Below are 19333 nucleotides of genomic sequence, written 5' to 3' on the forward strand. Positions count from 1 at the left end.
GAGCTCCCATCGATGTGGTATATAGTGTTCAGTGAGCTCCTATCGATGTGGTAATTAGTGTTCAGTGAGCTCCCATCGATGGGGTATATAGTGTTCAGTGAGCTCCCATTGATGTGGTATATAGTGTTCAGTGAGCTCCCATCGATGTGGTATATAGTGTTCAGTGAGCTCCCATCGATGTGGTATATAGTGTTCAGTGAGCTCCCATCGATGTGGTATATAGTGTTCAGTGAGCTCCCATCGATGTGGTATATAGTGTTCAGTGAGCTCCCATCGATGTGGTATATAGCGTTCAGTGAGCTCCCATCAATGTGGTATATAGTGTTCAGTGAGCTCCCATCGATGTGGTATATAGTGTTTAGTGAGCTCCCATCGATGTGGTATATAGTGTTCAGTGAGCTCCCATCGATGTGGTATATAGTGTTCAGTGAGCTCCCATCGATGTGGTATATAGTGTTCAGTGAGCTCCCATCAATGTGGTAATTAGTGAGAATTGAGTTTTTCCCAAAGGGGATGATGATGCATTTTTGGCATTAAGCTTAAGGCCATGGTTTTGACGCCAGTCATTGGTCTCAGTGAGGCATTTCTGTTGGATGTCTTCATCACTTGGGGAGTTAATAATAGCTCTCAGCTTGCAGTCATCTGCAAACTTGGTCAGCCAGAGTCCCTCTGTGTTGGCCTAGACTTCTGAGAAGTAGATGCCAAACAAGAGAGGACCCAGGACCGATCTCTGTGGGACTCCACTCGTGACTGTTTGGCAGTATGACTTAGAGTCCACTACTTTCACTCTGTGGGTTATATCTGTGAGCCAATTTGCAACCCACTTAGTGTTATAGGGGTTGATACCTAGTTAGTTGAGTTTATCAATAATTCCCGTGTGGGGAATGGTATCAAAGGCCTTGGCTTGACCAAGGTAGGCTGTATAAACTGCCTTGCCCTCATCCACAGCTCTGGTGACTGACTCAAAGAAGTCAGCCAGGCTGAGCAGGCATGATCAACCTTTCACAAAAGTAAATTGCATGAGATCTAGAGTTTGGAGAGTCTCTATATTCTTGTTAATTAAGTCATTGATGATGCACTCCATAGCCTTACATATCAGACTCATCAGGCCAATGGGTCGATAATTCCCAGGGTCTGTAGTTGCTCCCCCTTTATGGAAAATGATGACTGTAGCAGTGCACCATTTGGTAGGGAAAAAGCCAGAGATGAGGGTGTGATTGAACAGGGCACACAGATGTGGTGCCAGTTCACTTTGTAGTTTATGTAGAACACATCCAGAGATATTGTTGGGTCACATGAAAGCTGCATTCTTGGCCTTGGACAATGCAGCTTTAACCTGTGCTGCAGTAATGCTGGGTGCCTGTCATTCCTCTGGTGTTATGATTGGTCCTTCGAGGGGGAGAGAGGGGTAAAATTGGCAGTTAATCGGCTGGCCAGTATGTTGGCAATATCTGTTGGCTCAGTATAGGAGGTACCATTGTGCAGTAACTCAGAACAAACCTGGGTAACACCATGGAGATTCCTGATATAACCATAGAAGGCTTTGTGGTTTTTAGTGTCTGCCGCAATTCTGTCTTTATATCTGGCTTTAGAGGTTTTGATGAATGATCTCAACTTTTTGTTGAGGCTAATAAGAGAGTTTTTCCAGTCTTGGGACTTCACCTTTTTCTGCAACAGTTTCTTCCTTCTGTTGTAGAATTTATTAATGGCAAGGGACCACCAGATTGGCTTACTTTTTTTGGAGGAGAGCATTTTGGCTCTGCTGGGTATGGCTAGTTCCATGCACTTATGTATGTGTTCATACAGTGCATTGTTTTCCATTAAGATGGGTGCCTTGAAGTTAGCCATCTCTGTTTTTAGGAGTCCAGAGTCAGCTTTGGAGAACTTTTTCATGATGGTTACCTTTGCGGAGCATGTGATTGAGATGTGGATTTCCATGCTGATTAGTTTGTGGTCAGATCTAGCCAGGGGAGGAATTGACTATTGGTGTTGAGCAATGGTTATCCATGTTAGTAACAACCAGGTCAATGATGCTGCTTCCTCTAGTGGGGGTAAGAATGAGCTCGTCCAGGGCATTGGAATTGATGAATTCCAAGAAGCTTTGGGCCAGTGTATTGGTGCATGAGTAATTTTCCCTGTTGATGTAGTGGTAGTTGAAGTCACCTAGTATGAGAGTATTGGGTTGGACCCTAATAGTTTCTAGGGTACTTAGAAACATGGAGTGAGACTTGTGGGACATGGTTGGGGACCTATAGCAGGCTACAACTTTAAGTGCCATCTTACCCAATGTTAGTTGTACCTGATGTATCTCAGATGCATTATGCTGTGCTACTAGTCCGGAGGTGTGCATATCCTTTATGAATATGGAGACACTACCACCTTTGGAGCTTCAGTCCATGTTCTGGGGCCGAAAGGTGTGGAATGAGTTATAGCCTGGTACTTTCTGCTGCTTTAAACCAGGTTTCCGTTACAACACAAATGTCAATGTTCTCCATAAAATTACAACACAAATGTCGCTGTTCTCCATAAAAAAAAAACTTTGCTAGAACCTCCCTGTGATCTGACTGAGTGTGCTTCTCAGCTGATAAGTATATTTTCTGGCACTTTTTAACTGTTCAGAGTTGAATAAAACAATAATCAAATTCAGCTCAGAATATATTTTGAAAAAATTGCATTTATTTAAACTGTATTTATTTTAATATTGCTACACACTCAAGTGTTCTAGCTTGTGCTGCATTTGAATTGTTTTTAGTGCTGTTTTAGCGTGATGTCCCATGCGCCAGCAGTGGCCAGGCTGGGGGCTTTTGTGTGGGAGCAGACGTTTGGATCGTTTGAGGCAGATAATTCCACAGTGAATACTGCAACATGGAAGAGGAGGACAGCTATGGTTATGGTAAGATTTTACACAACTATTCTAAAAGCTCCTCATTAGCACTCTTCAAGGAAAAATCTTGATTGGATGGGAGATAGGAAATTCACCCTGGGGATCACTTCTATGGCTCTGCTCAACAGGGGCACAGGAAAAAAATGTCTTGGGTGGCGACAGCCAGGGTACCTTTTGGCTAGACTTGTATAGGCCCTATGGCCAATAGCCTAGTACCTACATGTGAACCTATGAAAAAAAAAATTCTAAGCTTGTTTTCTACCTTTCCAGTAACTAGTCTACTGCAGATACAGATTTCCTGTATCCAGGACTGTTTGTAAGCTTCTGAGCCCCCAAGCCTTTCTGTGTTTGAGGGAAGCCTTATAGCTTATCAGTGGGAGTGTAAGCACTAGGTAGTCTATTGATCACAAGATGAGTGGTTTCTGGCCCAGAAATTGTAGTTTATTGGCCATTTAGTTAGTTTTTCCATCTCTTTCAACTTCTGGTTTAAAAGCCCATGTTTGCACTTGTTTCCCGCTTTTCCTGTAATTATTGTAGTCCAGATACAGATTTGCTGTATCCAGGACTGTTTGTAAGCTTCTGAGTGGTGCAAAAGTCTGCTCTTCAGTTTTTCACTTAGATCTGCTAGTTCTCTCTTCTCCTGCACTTTTACTAGCTTATTAGTCTAGCACTTTACCAGACTTCTTTCAGCAATTATTGCAGCACACAAAAGTGCTACCAGCAATAAATGTTCTACAAGTAAACAGCTCCAGTACTTATTATTAATGCCCACCCCTTCAGGCATGTCTAAAGGTCAGTTCTCAGTGCTTTCTCCTATTAACCTGGTGAGCTTGGGTATCCTGAGGCAATGAAGCAACTGCCTCATGTACACTGACAACCCCCTCCTTTTACCTCCCAACACTCATACTTGTGAGAGATGCACTTATATATCCAAACTGGAAGCCAGGCACTCTCCAGCCAAGTCTGGAATAGCGGGTCAAGAGGAGAAGGTTAGTACTTGCACCACACCACATGGAAAACATAGCCTTCCAAAACCCACACCAGCACTGCTTTCATATAAAAACACAAACCACATACCCACCTTCATGGAAGGTCTCAAAATCTACTCAAACAGCAGAGACCTCCAAGGCAGAAACACACTCAACCACCACAACACAACACTAATCATGAGACACATAACTCTCCTAAAACATGTGCCACTCAACCAAAGACCTTAAGGCAAAACAGCATGCCCAACACACTATTCATAGGTGACTCAATAGTGAGGCACAACGATGAATGACTCACTAGGCTGAATAAGGAGAAGGTGACAGTCAGCTGCCTGTCAGACGCCAGGATCCACCACATAACGCAAGTACTCAGGTCCCTCAACAACAGGTACAAATATGACTCTGTCATTGTACATGTGGGTGCGAATGACCTGAAACGTACCTCCCTGGACTACATGAAAAGTGACATGGAGGAGCTCTTGGATTATGTAGCCCAGGTAGTTATGAACCTAGCCATGAGCAGAATCCTACCATCACCCAGAATTATACCACATTACAAGCAGAAAATGATTGAATTCAACAATTGGCTAAGTTTCTGGTGTCATTCTAAGGGGATCCAGTATCTGTCTGCCTGGGATGACATGATTGACAGACATTGATGTTTTGCCAGAGATGACCTGCATCTGTCACCCCTGAGCTTCTGGATACTGGCCAAGGCTCTTGCCACCCCTATAGTGCCTTTTAGGCAGTGTTCCAAAGACCAAATTACCACTGTAACAGCTACAAACAAATTCAATCTGAGAGTCATGCTGCTAAACACTAGAAGTCTAAATCTCAAAATGCACTCACTCGAAGCAGTCCATAAAATGGAGAACATCGACATTTGTGCCATAACAGAGACCTGGTTCAAGGCAGCAGAAAGTGCCCCTGCACTACCAGGCTATAACACATTCCACACCTTTTGGCTCCAGAACTTGGACTGAAGCTGCAAAGGTGGTGATGTTTCCATATTCAAAAAGGATGCGCACACCTCAAGACTGGTAACCCAACATAATGCACCTGAGATACTTCAGGTGCAGCTAACATTGGGTAAGACAGAGATTCAGGTCATAGCCTGCTATAGGTCCCCAACCATGTCCCAAGACTCACACTCCACATTCCTAAGCACCCTGGAGAATATTAGGGTCCAACCTAACACTCTCATACTGAGTGACTTCAACTACCCCTACATTAACTGGGAAAACTACTCATGTACCAATGCACTTGCGCAACATTTCCTGGAATTCATTAATTCCAATGCCCTGGACCAGCTTGTTCTTATCCCCACTAGAGGTAGCAACATCCTTGACCTGGTCATTACTAAAATGGGTAACATTTGCTCTATAACCTGGTTAGATCCGATGACAAACTAATCACCTTAGAAATCCACATCCCTCCCACCCCCCACACCCTGCCAAGGTAACCACCATGAAAAACTTCTCTAAAGCTAACTTGGGCTCCTAAAAACAGAGGTGGCTAACTTCACTGCACCCATGCAAATGCAGAATAGTTGATGACCACTGAATCATACACCAAATGCACTGTACGAACACGTACACAAATGCATGGATCTTACCATACCCAATAGAATCAAGATGCTCTCCTCCAAAAAAGGAAGCCATTCTGGTGATCCTCTGCCATAAAAAAACTCTACAACAGAAGCAGGAAACTTATGCAGAATAAGGTGACGTCCCAAGACTGGAAAAACTCCCTTATCAGCCTCAACAAAAAGTTGAGATTCCTCATCAAATCCTCTAAAGCTAGCTATAAAAACAGAATTGCAGCAGATAGTAAAGACAACCACAAGGCCATCTATAGTTATGTAAAGAATCTCAATAGCAATACCCAGATTTGCTCTGAGCTACTGCACAATGGTACCTCCTATACCGAGCCAACAGATATTGCCAGTATTCTGGCTGACGGCTTCAGTGCCAACTTTACCCCTCTGTCCCCCCACACAAAGGACCAGTCACAATACCAGTAGATTGCCAGGCACCCAGTATTACTGCTGCACAGGTTAAAGCAGCACTTTCCAAAGCCAAGAATACAGCTTCTATGGGACCTGAAAATATCCCGGGTTATGTTCTACATGAACTACAGAGTGAACTGGCACCTTACCTGTGAGCCCTGTTCAGTCACAGCCTCACCTCAGGCTTTGTCCCTACCAAATGGTGGACTGCTACAGTCATCCCTCTCCACAAAGGAGGAGTGACTACAGATCCTGGAAACTATCCCACCATTGGCCTGGCAAGTCTGATATGCAAAGCTATGGGATGCATCATCATGGACCTAATAAACAAGGACATAGGGACTCTCCAAACTCTGGATCCCACACAGTTTGGTTTTATGAAGGGTAGATCATGCCTGCACAACTTGGTCAACTTCTTTGAGTTAGTCACCAGAGCTGTGGACGAAGGTAAGGTGGTTCATACAGCCTACCTTGATCTGGCCAAGGCCTTTGATACTATTCCCCACTCAGGAATCATAGAAAAACTCGCTAAGCTAGGCATCAACCCCTATATGACTAGGTGGGTTGCAAACTGGCTCATAGGTCGAACCCACAGTGTAAAGGTAGCTGACTCCAAGTCAGACTGCTGACCAGTCACGAGTGGAGTTCCACAGGGTTTGGTCCTTGGTACTTTCCTGTTTGGTATCTACTTCTCTGAAGTCCAGGCCAACACAAAGGTACTCTGGCTGACAAAGTTTCCTGATGATTGCAAGTTGGGTGCTATTATTAACTCCCCAAGTGACATTGACATCCTACAGAAACGCCCCACCTAGACTAACAACTGGTGCCAGAACCATGGCCCTAAGCTCATGCCAAAAAATGTGACATCATCCCTTTTGGGAAAAACCCAGTTCCCATGAATTACCATATTGATGGTAGTCCACTAAACACAGAAGTTGTTATAAGAGATTTGGGAATACAGGTTGACAGTAACCTCTGTTTTGACCACCACATTGCCACTGTGGTCAGAAAGTCCTTCTATGTGGTGCATCTCATTACTAAGGGTTTTGCATCTAGGAAGAAAGAGGTCATTGTCTCCCTCTACTCTTCTCTCAATAGGCCAGTCATCAAGTACAATGCCCCATTTGGCATGTACCTCACTAAACACCTGCAACAACTGGAGAGGCCGCAGAAGTACCTCACAAAGAGGATCCTAGGCCTTAAACATTAGTCCTATATAGATAGACTTAAAAAAACTCCAACTATTCTCTGTCTCATATCGCCTACTTAGAGGTGATCTCTGCTTGACTTACAAAGCCATGTCTGACCCAGCTCTGTTAGAAATGCTACAGCTAAAGAAATCCAAATCCCTCCACACCACATGCTCCAGAGACCTCAATCTCATTACCACAATCAACAAAACATGCTGGAGGGAAAGGTTCATAACCCAGACACTGCCCATGCTATGGAATAGACTTCCCATACATGTCAAGCAGAGCACCTCACTGGCCCTCAAAGGAAACTTGATGAGTGGATGGGAAATAAAAAATTCACCCCAGAGATCACTCCAGTGGCTGTGCTTGACAGAAGCGCTGGGAACTAAGGTCAGGTAGAATGATGCCAGGGTACTCCTATGGGCTAGGCTTGTAAAGGCTCCAGGGCCATTAACCTAGTAAACACACCTATGATCTTATGAAGCTATTTGGAGGCATGTTTCAAGCAAGTGCATCTTGAGATTTAAACTTCTATCACTGAGCAGCATGACCCTCAGATTGCATTTATTTATAGCTGTTATGGTGGTAAGTTGGTCTTCAGAACATCACCTAAAAAAAGGCAGCACAGGGATGGAAAGAGCCTTAGCCAGTATCCAAAAACCCAGGAGTGACAGATGCAGGCCATTTCTGGCAAAGCATCAAGGTCTGTCATTCATGTTATCCCAAGCAGACAGATACTGGATCCCCTTAGAATGACACCAGAAACTTAGCCTATTGTTGAAGTCAGTCATTTTCTGCTTGTATTGCATTATCATTCTGGGTGATGGTAGAATGCTGCTCAGGCCTAGGGTAGTACCTGCCTGGGCCGCATAATTCAAGAGCTCCTCCATGTCTCTTTTCATGTAGTCCAGTGAGGTGCATCTCAGGTCATTCACACCCACATGGACAGTGACAGAGTCATACTTGTACTTGTTGTGGAATGACCTGAGTGCGTGTGTTATATGTCAGATGCTGGCACCCGATAGACAGCTGACTGTTACCTTCTCTTTATTCAGCCTAGTGAGTGGGACATCAGTGTGCCTCACTAACGAGTCACCTATGATTAGTGTACTGGGCATGCTGTTTTGCCTTAGGGGCTTAGGTTGAGGGGCACACTGTGCAGCTGAGCTATGTGTCTTGTGGTTTGTGCTGTGCTGTGGTGGTCAAGTGCATTTCTGCCTTGGCGATGTCTGTTGTTTGGTAGATTTCTATTGATAGCCTCTGCAAAGGTGGGTGTGTGGTTTATGCTTTTATATGAGTGCTGTGATGGTGGGTGTTCTGGAGGGCTATGTGTTGCATGTGGTGTGATGCAGGTGTTGACCTTCTCCTCTTGACCAGCTATTCTGGTTTTGGCTTGAGAGTACATGGCTTCCAGTTTGTATATATAAGTGCATGTCTCACAAGTCTGACAGTTGGGAGGTAAGAGGAGAGGGTTGTCTGTGTACATGAGGCAGTTGTTACACTGCCTCAGAATGCCCAAGTTCACCAGGTTAATAGGAGAAAGCATAGGGAACTGACCTTTAGATATGCCAAGAGGGATGGTCATTATTACTAAGTACTGGAGCTTTTTCCTTATATATTACTTTTACAGAAAAATGTCACTCCAGGTGTCTGAATCTGTACAAAGTACTGCCAGAAACTAATATGTAGACCCTGAAAATTTAAGGATGAAGTATTTAGGCAGACATTCTGAAAATAGGAAGAAATCAAGCAGTACGTACTGAAAAATAAAGAGTTAGCTTGTCAAGAATGATGAAAAGAGGGGAGTCGCATGAATGGCTGCTGCCTGGCTACTACTAATGCTGGTCTCAGCACAGCTTCACGCTGTTGGGGTACAAAACACCTTTGATTCTTCTCTCACCAGAAGCAAAATGTTAGCACCAACCCCAAGAGGAGAAGCGGCCACGGCCTGTTTGGTGATCCACAGTCTTGTCCCAGATGATGCAAGGGTCTGAAGGCTTGTAACCTTTTTCTGGTAGATGTCTCGAATAGCAACCAGACGAATCATGTACGTTAAGCAGAGACACTCACTCTCCAACCAGAGTCAGGAATCAATGCCCTCTGCTCCTACTCTCACCAGGATCAGAATATAAGCACAGATTCCAAGCTGTCACCTATATAGCAGTTATTAAGCTTTCTGGTGATCAGCAGTCTCCAGGAAATAATGTAACTACACTCCTTCTCTCACCAGGAAAAACAGAAGCACTAATCCCAAGATGACTACTGAGAGGCAGAATGTGGGCTCTCCAATAACTGGTGGTCTTGCAATAGGTGCTTAAAGGTAAAATGAAAAAAAAATGGTTTATCCTAAATGCTGCAGTGTACACTAGAGGAGTTAGATGTGAAAGTAGGTTACTTAGGTTTTACCTATCTAAAACATTAAATTTTAGTGGAGAGTCACTATTTCTAAAACAACAAGATAGATTGAAAAGGAATGGTCACTTTTGTATTATGGTACTATGGAATACAGTAGGATGGACAGTAAATATAAATAGTTGATGGGGAGTGAGTTCACAAAATTATAATTTTGTGCTTACTTACACCAACCAGTAAAAGCAGAGAGCAAATGAGATATAGGGTCAAATTAACATAAGGGGCAGGCAACTAGAAAGACAATGGTGTTTAAGAACACAACAGTAACTGGGTGGGAGGGTGAGAAAATATTCTGTCCGACTCACAAGAGACAGAGCCGTGGTCTGTTTTCAAGTTTTAATATGCAGTTAAGCTTTCCCTCACAGCAAACTTTAGGGCTGTCTGGGTGAGCCTTTCCAGTTGTTTATAAACATTGTGTCTAGATCTAGGGATGTCATTGTCCCCCTTTATTCAGCCCTCATTAGGCCAGTCATTCAGTATAATACCACCTTTGACATGTATCTGTCCAGACACATGCCAACAGCTGGAATGCCCACAGAAATACCTTACTAGAAGGCTACAAGACCTAAACAGCAAGTCTTATATAGAAATATTGAAAGGACTTTCACTATACTCAGTATCCTACAGACTGCTAAGAGGTGACCTGTGTCTGGCATGCGAGGCATTCTTTGACCCGATACTTATGAATTTACTGCATATCACCAAGTCGAATGGCATCAGAAATACTTGTTTTAGGAATCTAAATATCTCCTGCTTCATCAACAGAATGGTTTGAAGGGACAGGTATATCTTATAATGGATACCACTGGTCTGCAACAGACTCCCAATCAATACAAAGCAAAGTTTGTCCCTTTCCATATTCAGCAGCAAGCTGGACCTATAAATGGGAAACAAGGAATTTACAAAAATGCCAAGCAGGAACAGGAGGAAGAACCACTCCACAGTAAATAAATGCACCTATTCAGGCCAAATTCAATAAAACCAATACTGGAGTTTATTGAAGAGAATAAAACAAACGATAAGCACTTTTGTCCCGACCACTTCAGAACTTCATCAGATAATAAATATAATCACGCAATCACTTTATATTGTACAGAAAAACTGGGTAAAAAAATTATTAAACAATTAATACATTATTTAAACTGACACACCCCCTTAAAGGAAAAGACATGTAAAAGACTGTATTATAGATGTAACATATACTACAATGAGAGTTTTTTTTTGTTGTTTTTTTTTTTACTATCTATTTATTTCATCTTATACAGATTTTATATGCTGCATATATAATACAGTCTTTTACATGTATTTTCCTTTAAGGGGGTGTGTCAGTTTAAATAATTTATTAATTGATTAATGATTTTTTTTACCCAGTTTTTCTGTACTATATAAAATGATTGTGTGATTATATTTATTATCTGATGAAGTTCTGAAGTGGTCGGGATAAAAGCGCTTATCATTTGTTTTATTCTCTTCAATAAACTCCAGTATTGGTTTTATTGAATTTGGCCTGAATAGGTGCATTTATTTACTGTGGAGTGGTTCTTCCTCCTGTTTCTGCTTGACATTTTTGTGTTGTGCAACAGTTTTTTTCTTCTTGTCTTTTTTTAAACAAGGAATTTACCCAAGGACTACCCCTTGTATTACTAATGGACAGAGACAGCTCATAAATGCTTTATCTTATGTATGGGTTCCTGCAAATTATCTATGGTATAATCCCAGTTATTATCATTAAGGATAATACATAATTATTGACCATGGGATGAGTAAGGCCAATCTTTAATCAAATGGGATAGGTTCATTCAAGTATAAAAAAGGGAAACTGGATAGCCTTAAAATGGCCAGCAAGGTCAGATTGCCTAGTACTTGACTATGAGCCTATAATACACATACCAGATACTAGAAAGTTATTATATGTGTCATAAAAATAAGCTTGTAGTTAAGCAAAATCTTTGACTGGTCTACAGGATAAGGATGTGGCTACAAAAGGAAGGCTAAACTGCCCTCAGCAGCCATCAGAAGCTCTGCTTCTGTGTAAATGTTTTTAGATGCAAATCAACCACTGGATGCTGCAGGTGTTATAGTAGATAAGATCGGTCAGGCCATTCTGCTCCAACAAAAGTGGTCCAAGAACAACACTTCTGGTCACACCAGGACCGGTTCTGCTGCATCAGTCACTTCATTCACTTATGTATTTCATTTTATAATTCTTATATTATGTATACTTCAATTGGCATCTTTTAGCCATAACACCTTTGAAACTACAAGCCAAGCATACTCCTTAAACTTTTATATCAATGCACAGTCATAATTTTTAGTATCCATTGGATCCTTGCCAATGCAAGTTTAATTCCATGTTGTGAAAGATCAAATCATACTGAACAAAAGGCCTCAGGTGGTGTGGTGTATGCATAATGTTTAATGTTTAATATCACATACTACAAACTGCTTTCTAATGCTATTTTCTCTTTATGAACATACCAGAAATCCATATTTAGCAGTAAATTACATTGCTAAACTGCTACTAAGACTGTAGAGTTAAGAATTCTTATTCTGTTTTCTTCTTTGTGAAGTTGTTAATCACTAACGAGATCATGCAAGGACTTCCTTTCCCTGCAATGCTCAGGAACAAATTAAACTGGACAAAGAATATTTTATTCTTTGATTTTGCTTGTGTTTCAGTAATGTGATATTTACCCACTACCCCTATTATTTGTTAATGCTTCCAAACACATCCAACTGGCTGAGATTCAAAGACATGGCGTGTATTCTATAGTGTATGGATGTGGTGGGAAAAGGGAGAATGTGACACCACTAAGGACTAGTTGTTATGCTTCCATGCACCAGTCAACCTTGCTGTGCAGAAGTGCAAATGCCCCTTTGGAAATTAATACAAATATTTCCTGATGTACGATTCACAGATAGGTCAACTGTGTGCTATATTTGATTGAGTTGACAACATTACTGTCCTAATCAGTGCATTCATATCAAAAAGCAATGCTTTCATCTACTGAGCATTAAATGTGTCCCATGATGCTACTAATAGCATTTACATGGATACAAAGGCTCGCAAAATAAGTAGAATCTTTGGAGACAAAAACTGGGGATGGCTAGATGTTTAAATACACATGTATACGCAAACATATGCATACATATGCACACCTTGGAAAACATTCATTTATTTAGCCACTGTGGCAGAATTGACATCTATTGCACTATAATGCAGTAGCATTAATATTGCAGTTTCATACCCTGTGCACCTGACAATCATTCAGGATTCCACCCTTACCTAGAAAGATAGCCAAGAGCTGTTGTCAGTCAGGGAGGTGCTTGTAAGTACAGATATGCAGATGTGACTTTGTCATGTACATGATCCTATTCATTGAATCGTGTCTCATATTACAGTCCTCTATTTAGTGACTGTAGATCACTGCATGTGTATGTACCTTTAAAAAACATTTCCAGATGTAGGCACGTGCATATAAATACTGAGCATGTGCAGACAGCAGTGCCATTTTGAGAGAACAGCTGAAGTGTTAACATGTATGAGTGGGGTAGTCAGTCTGTTTATAAGTTTATTTAAGTTTAAGTTACAAAGCCTCATTTCTGATGTGTTTGCATGTAATAAAGCTGCTTGAACTGAACCTATGAATGTTCACCTGTTTTATCCTGACCAGACGAGTGACATGATGCCACAACTGGGTTTAGAAGAACAACTTCTACAAGCCATAAGGTGCAGATTTGAAGGTGAAGGCAGTCTAAGCAGGTTGAGTGAAATAGAGCTCAGACAAACAAAAAAGGGCCAGAAACAAGCTAAAGGTAAAGAAAACTGCACAAATGATTTATTTGGCAAAGACAACGAAATGGTGCATTTACAAGACACAAAACACATTATTAAAACAAATTATTAAGCAAACAAAATGCGCAAACTACATTATTAATTAAATGAAATGTTCAAAACCATGATATTTGATAAAACTAGCAGAACTAATCATATGGGGCTCAGAATAACCTTTGGTTTGCATAATGAACATGTTTAGGGTAAAACGGGCACAAGAAAAGAATAATGAGCATTATATGTATATATAGGTCTACTTTGATTCACTGAAAACTCGTTTCACTGAATTTCAATTCACCCTCAAAAAACTCGCTGAAAGCTCATATCACTGAAAACTTATTTTACTGTATCACATTTCACTAAATGTAAGTACTGTTGGGCAAATAAAATGTATATGCCCTTTTCTCCACTGTAGTGCAATCCTGGAGTTAGTATAATAGTTGGGGGTGGGGTACAGCCCGCCACATTGGGGGGCATAGAACACTGGGTTTATATACTTTACAACAATAATTGAACAATTAATCAATTAGTATAAACAAGCATTAAAAAATCAATTACTTGAGGAACAAGAGCTGCTTTGGCAGCTCAAAACTAATGCATATGTTCCCCCAGGTCTCAACGAGACCTGTTCTATTAAATGTCTCTTGAAACTTAAGGCTCTTTCAAGATAATCAATGTTGTTCCAGACATTAACATAATTTACTCAGTATATATATAAATTGTGTAACGTTCCATCGTTTGATAACAATATACAGGATAATCATTATACATTATTATATATATTATATAACTATAATTGTCTTATAATAAGGTTTAATTGATTTTTTAATCCTTGTTTATACTAATTGATTAATTGTTCAATTATTGTTGTAAAGTATATAAACCCAGTGTTCTTTGCTTGTAAAACTGTCTGAGGAAGTGCGAGGATTGTTCGCATGAAAGTGCTAACCAGTAAAAGCATCTAGTTTAACTCTCCACTTGGTCTGCAGTTGGTACCTTTTTTTCGTTTTTTCTAGTGTTATTTGCTTGTTTCGTGGTTTTATGGCTGAGAAACGTGAATAAGAGGTATTCACGTTTTAGATTTTTTTTTAGGTTTGATATTTCAAATCTTTGTTCCTCTGGATGATTTGAACTTTCGAGCTTTAGAAGTGAAATTTTATATATATATATATATATATATATATATATATGTGGTGTGTATGGGATGTTGTTTTGACGGTTTATTGAAACCGTGTTTAACCACGTGTTTTGACACTCTAAAATTGCATTTTATTAAAAATGCACTTTAGCTAAATGAAGTGGGGAATTAAAATGAGCAGCGCAGTTTGCATGTATCGTTAGTTGTAAATTAAGGTAGGGCAGCCCCACATGGGGTGCAGGGGGGCTTGTCCCTGCATAACACTGTTTCATGTGTTTTTCAGTATGCACTTTCGGCTCATGCACAACAAAGTGTATTATCGAAACACAATTCAATGGGTTGTGTTTGATAATACAACAATATATATATATATATATATATATATATATATATATATATATATATATATATATATTTATTTCTAGGTATTCCTGACAACACCAACGTGCTAAAACACCAACAATGAAATCAGCGACACCACAAAACTGAATGTTCAGAAACACGAAACGTCACATACCCGACAAACCACAATCCTGACAATCAACAAACAAAACAAATCCCTGTCCAAAACACACACACACAACACAAGCACACCAAAAACCTTACAAACCTACACTGAACCTTACATACACAACTATCTATGCACTAACTTTAACCCAAACCCTAACCCTAAGGTCCGTCACTATCGCACACTCACCTAACCCATGCCCTAACCCTAACTCACTTAACCCGCCCCTATCCCTAACGTCTGTCACTATCGCACAATCACCTGACCCGTGCCCTAACCCTAATTCACTTAACCCGCTCCTAACCCTACAGACTGTCGCTATCGCACACTTACCTTACCCACACCCTGACCCTAACGTCCATCCCTATCGCACACTTACCTTTACATGTCGGTGTTCTCAGCGTCGGTATTCTCAACTGATGGTCTTCTCCATTGTCCATCTTCCGGTGTTGGTGTTCTTGTCATTGGCATTTTGAGATTTTGGCATTTTCAGGTAGACCCATATATATATATATATATATATATATATATAAATATATATATATACATATATATACACACACGCACACATATGTGTATATATATATATATATATATATATATATATATATATATATATATATGTATATATATATATATATATATATATATATATATATATATATATATACACACATATATGTGTGCGTGTGTGTTTAATTATTATACTAACAGTTATGATGCTGTAATACAGTGGACCTTTGCATACTAGTTTATATGTATTTATGTTAGAAAAATATGTATTAGTAATATGCATGCTTAGTGCATTTGAGGTTTAAAAGGGTTAATACATTTATTCTGTTCACACTGAATGAATCTGCACAGCTACTAGAGACTTTCCAGTCCTGCTTATTTCATGAAAATATGCGCAGCTATGATCTGCTTATGCCATGGAAATTAACAAGAAGCATTTAATTTCTGCTGTCATGAAAATAATAAGAAGTGTTTTTTACTGGTATCGCGAGACTTTCCAAAGAGTTATTTATTTTCTGCTTATGCCATGAGAAAGTACACAGCTGCTGAAGCTATTGATAATGAAAACAAAGGCTGCTTGAAAGTATAAACCATAGTCAGCATTACTTGTACCTATGCTAGAAATGTACCTTGAATCTAGGTAAAATGTAACACATATATATTAGAACTGCACAATTGAAGAATAGAAAGTTTGTAGTGGGCTAAAAATAAGCCCCAAGACCAGGTTGTTTTTCTCAAATGTTTTTGTAAATCAACAATAATCCAGTCATGTCAGCAGGAAATCTAAGTAACATTTTCTATGTAACATAGTGAGTTTTAAATCTGAACATGTCAGCAGGAAATTTAAGTAACATTTTCTGTAGAGTAATACAGAAAGCTGTGTCTAACTACGTCAACAATAGAAAAGTAACATTTCATAAAATTGTATAAAAGTAGCATACTGCTCATTAGTAATTTAGACAAATCCTGTATTTGCATGCTTTGTCTCCTTGCTGCAAGTAATAAAGGGTGCCATACTTGAACATTACGTGAATTGGTCTTTGAAGTTTTTTCCTTTGAAAGATTGGTCCTTCGGACCGGAACCCTCTCTTCGCCTCGGATCAGACGGGCCAGGTGGTTGAAACCGTATGGGGAAGAAACCAAATCGGTTCTTCTTATTTGAAAAACCCTCCAACTGAATTGTCGTACAAAAGAGGCCAGCCACTTTCTGATCTGCGACTGAAGGACGGGTCTCCGAATTGGTGATCAATCATGTGGGCTTAGGTAAAGTGAATCTACTTTTTTCTGTTTTCTGTTTTAGATCAGGGACTAGATTTGTATTGTTTTTGTCAATACTGTATTTGGACAGAAAAGATTACTGTCTTGTCATAGATCAGGAGAAACAGAATAGGTAGGCAGTCATTCTGAAGAGACTATAACAAAATCCATGGTACCACGTTAAAAATCAGAGAAGTTATGTAACAATCAAAAGGGTAGAACAAAATGGGTAATAATTGCACAAAAAGACCCCAAAATCCGCCATTAACAGAAGATGCAAAATACATGCAGTCGCAGTGTGCCGACAATATTAAATATTATTCAAAATGGGTTAATAAATATGATTTTGATGGAAAATTAGAAAAATCCTCACTTATCAAACTTGTCAAACAGCTTAAAACCGATTGCAAAGGTCGGGTAAAAAAGCAACGCAAATTAGGAATTCCTCAGGCACACAGATGGATTGAGGAAGTAAACCGTAGGGAACAAAAGAACAACAATTCATAAACAATGTTTTTTAGATAAAGAGGACAATAACTTAGTAATAGCATCGGCCCCTCCACCTCCATTACCAGAATATGAAGCAAGTGAACAGGTTAGTCCACCCCCATGATATCCTGTTGTCACTGAAAATAGAGACATTGTAAAAATAAAACCATTTATTAGAGATCCCATCGGGACCAGGTCTCGAACATGGGCAGGTAACTCAAATGAAGGCATTGAGTTATATCAAATGGTTAAGAATTCACGATCCATGAGTGAAGAAGTAATATGTCCACTTATAGAAGTACCTAATCCTCAGGCAGGACAAGATAATCAGGACCCAACTATTTTAGTGTATAGACCCTGGACTCCGGAAGATATCTGGAAAGCCACTGAGGGAATTCCCCATCCAAAAGTTAATTTTAGAAAATTCTCAGAAGATTTACAAGGAATGAGGCTGAGTTATAACTTAAATGGAGAAGAGGTAGAAAAAGTAGTCAGACAAATTGTGGGGCCAGATTGGCACATGATTAGTGGCAACTGGAATCCCCATGATGCTGCACACAGACCCCTCCCACATAGCAGCGCAGAACTAGACAACAGAGTAAAATGTCTTACATACCGCATCTCTGAAAAATGGAAGCCTAGTGCAGACTGGACTTGCATTAATCAGTGCATCCAACAAGAAGGTGAAACTATTGACCGGTATTATGCCAGATTATTAGAATGTTTTAATAACCACTGTGGAATGCAGGTTCCTGAAGACCAAACACAATATTCCCCATATGAACAGCAGTTAAAGAATGCATTTTTAAAAGGCAGTATTGCACCCATAAGCAGTTTTATGACAAAACACATGGTAGACATCATACAAGCAGATTACAGTCATTACTTGAATATGCTAGGCATGCCGAAAGGCATTTTAATAGCAAAAAGTAAAAGAAAGCTCAAGTATTTTCTGTAGAAGATGGAGCAAAAGTTTATTTAGTACAGTCCGGGAAAAAGGGCAAGAAAAATGCACAGGGAAACAAACATCTGATCAGCGATCAGAGGACTTTGAAGGGCGAAAGAAAAGGGGTGAATGTTTCAAATGCGGTAAAAAGGGACACTTGGCAAAGGATTGCAGGAAAAATAAGAAGGCAACCACGGAAGACAAGGAGGGTGAGGACTGACTATATGGTAGTCAGGAATCACTAGAAGGGGATAGCAGAGAAAGGACAAATGAGAATGTGATAGAGGGAGTAGAGGATGTGACAGAAGAGATAGAGGAAGTGCAAGAAGTTAGTGACAATGAAAAAAATGAACTATTAGACCTAGCTTTATTGAGCTTGGAGCTCTATTTAGCAGACATGAAACCAGAAGTTACACTCTTGGTAGAAGGGAGGGAAGTCAAATTCTTGTGTGACTCAGGAGCATCATGAACCCTGATACATCCCTCCAAACTGCCAGAAAACACAGAGTCACCTGGTAAAAGCAGCTAATGGACAGCTGTATCGGGAGCCCCTCTCCTGTAATATTGCAATAACTGATCCGGTTTCAGGATTGACTCAGAAAAGCAAAATTGTTGTTTCTGCAAAATGCCCAGTAAACCTCTTGGGCAGAGACCTTATGCAGCTATTTGGTATAGCAGTAGTCCCAACCATGCAGGGTATGGAAGCACAGTGACAAATTGACACCTTTGCAGTACAATCGGAGGGTGAAATGTTTTATTGGTACAGCCAGGACTTGGTTGCGACTGGTCCAGGGACTGTGACCAAAGAGTTAATGAATGTAGCCATCAGCAAGTTCCCCTCCCTTGACACTGATAAACAACACCTGTTGCACTGCACCCTATATTATTGCCACACACCAGGACCTGACAAGGAATATGCGCAAGAATTGTTCAAAAATCATGCAAACAGATTGATATTACGTAATCTGTACTGGGACACAGAAGGGAACAGTGTAGCCAGCTGTTCATTGCCTCAGGAGTTCTTTACACTTTAAAAATCTAATCGATTACTACATGTTAGCTTAACGAAGAACAAAAACATAGAATGGGCAGACCTAGGAGAAAAAGTCACGAGATGGGAGAAACAGACAGAATTAGAACTGTCAGAACAGGGAATACAAA

This window comes from Protopterus annectens, chromosome 15.part0 (assembly GCF_019279795.1).
Source record: "Protopterus annectens isolate FY-2018-M chromosome 15.part0, PAN1.0, whole genome shotgun sequence".
In the NCBI taxonomy this organism is placed as follows: Eukaryota; Metazoa; Chordata; order Ceratodontiformes; family Protopteridae; genus Protopterus; species Protopterus annectens.